Below are 2,447 nucleotides of genomic sequence, written 5' to 3'. Positions count from 1 at the left end.
AGAGAGAGAGAGAGAGAGAGAGAGAGAGAGAAAAGAAAAAAACCAAAAAACAAAGAAGAGACCAGAATCAATGGGGTGAAATGTTCTGGGCACTGTTTTCTGAGAGCACAAAGAAGCCTTGTTCCAGAGATAGCCAAGGTTGTACCTTGTGCTGCAGCTGGTCTTGATAATATATAAGAACCACCCAGGTGGTACTGGTTTTGAAGGCATGAAGGGGTCATGAGCATCAGCTGAGCCTTGGCACTGTAAGCGGCCAGGAAAGGTGAAGGTGCAGCCTCAGTTGCAGATGATGGCCCAGAACTGAAGGGGTCACGCAAAGGAGCTGAGGTTAGGCACCATGAAGAGAGCCTTTGAGAGGCTATTGGTGAAGCCTAGTTGCATTGCAAGACCCCAGTGTATTGGAGATACCAATACCATGGGATGATTACCAAGAACAGCAGAAGCAATGGAGTAGAGTCAACTAGATCCTAGAGTGCTACACAGGGCAGACCTGGAGAAGTGACCCAAGCCCAGAAGATCATGTGTGGATCCAAGACATTGGAACAAGAATCTGAAAAGCTGAAGTTGACTTGGAGAACCTAAGATGTTTGAGATGTCAGAGCCATGGGCTATCTGTTGAGAAAAGCTGCTAGAAGGGAGTGAAACCAACCCAGGAGAAAGAAGTTTGTTGCAGTCAACAAAGATGAAAAAGGAGTGGAGATCTGAAGAGAGCTTTGTTATCAGCCATGGAGATGCAGAGTTTGGAGTTTGCCCAGCTGGTTTCCTGTCTTGCTCTGGGGATTACAGTTAAGTGATTGATTAGATGGATCTCAGAAGAGACCTTGAACTTTGGATTTTTAACATCGTTGAGACTTCTGTAGACTATGGAGCTTTGGAATTTGGACTAAATGTACTTTTATATTATGCTATGTTTAGGTATGTTCCCCCATAGATTTATACGTTTGAATAAGCCTATGGGGAGGGGGACAGAGAGTGGAATGTGATGGTTTGTATCAACTTAGCCCAGCCAGTGGCACTATTAGGTGTGGCCTTGTTGGAGTGGGTGTGGCCTTGTTGACGGAAGTGTGTTACTGTGGGGACAGGCAATGTGAATCTCCTCCTAACCAATTAGGAGCCAGTCTCCTAGTGGCCTTTACATGAAGATATAGAACTCTTTTTTTTAAAGATTTATTTATTTTTATTATTATTATTATATCTAAGTACACTGTAGCTGTCTTCAGATGCACCAGAAGAGGCCGTCAGATCTCATTATGGATGGTTGTGAGTCACCATGTGGTGCTGGGATTTGAACTCAGGACCTTCGGAAGAGCAGTCAGTGCCATCTCTCCAACCCAATATAGAACTCTTAACCCCTTCTTCTGCACCATGCCTGCCTAGATGCTGCCATGCTCCCACCTTGATAATAATGGATTGAATCTCTAAACCTGTAAGCCAGCCACAATTAAATGTTGTCCTTATAAGAGTTGCCTTGGTCATCATGATGTCCGTTCACAGCAATAAAGCCCTAACCAAGCTCCCTTCAGAAAAGAGCAGGACTCCAAGAGACAAAAACCAAACAGACAAAACAACATCCAATTAGACAAGGCAAAGGCCCTCACACTGAAGCTGGACAAGGAAACCCAACAGGAGGAAAAGAGCCCTGAGAGCAAGCAAAGGACACACCAGCTCTCACAGAAGCCCCACAGAAACACCAAGCTAAACAGCCAGAACACATACACAGAGGGCCTGGTACAGTCTCCTGCAGACTCTGTGCTTGCAGCTTCAGTCTCTGTGAGCCCTTTGTGAGCATTGCTTAGCTGACTCGGTGGGCCCTCTTTTCCTGGTGCTCTCCATCCCCTCTGACTCCTACAGTCTTTACCCCACTCTCACAGGGCTTCCGAGCTCTGAGGGAGGGGCCCTGTGGAGACCTCCAATCTCCCCGTGTAATGTCTGGCTGTGGATCTCTGCATCCACTCCCATCTGCTGCTGGAGGAAGCCTCTTTGATGATGACTGGACAAAGCACTGTGTCCTTTTCAACATCCTTGTCCTGCTTGCCCTTCCGGAGCCTCCAGTCACACAGGTTAGATAGTCCAACACTGTCTCCCTTTGGCTTTTTCACTACACTTTAGATTGCTCTTTTTATTTCATTAGATTCCTGGACAGAGCTGGGTACAGCTTGGCAGCAGAGCCTTTAGCATGCACAGGGCCCCGAGCTCAGAGACATGTGTATCCACACATACACCTGGACTCACTCAGACACATGTGCAAGCAAACACAGACACCTGGGCTCAGATACACATGAATGCACACACATGCCTGGACTCAGACTGTTGTGTTTTGTAAAAAAAAAAAAAAAAAAAAAAAAAAAAAAAAGGAATATGTTTGTAGAGAGAGGTATGGTGCGGGGGAAGGGGGGGGAGGGTGCCTCTGCAGGCCCATGCTGAGACATCCCTTGCTGAGACATCCC

This window comes from Mus caroli, chromosome 4 (assembly GCF_900094665.2).
Source record: "Mus caroli chromosome 4, CAROLI_EIJ_v1.1, whole genome shotgun sequence".
Lineage (NCBI taxonomy): Eukaryota > Metazoa > Chordata > Mammalia > Rodentia > Muridae > Mus > Mus caroli.
This window is presented reverse-complemented; position numbering follows the sequence as displayed.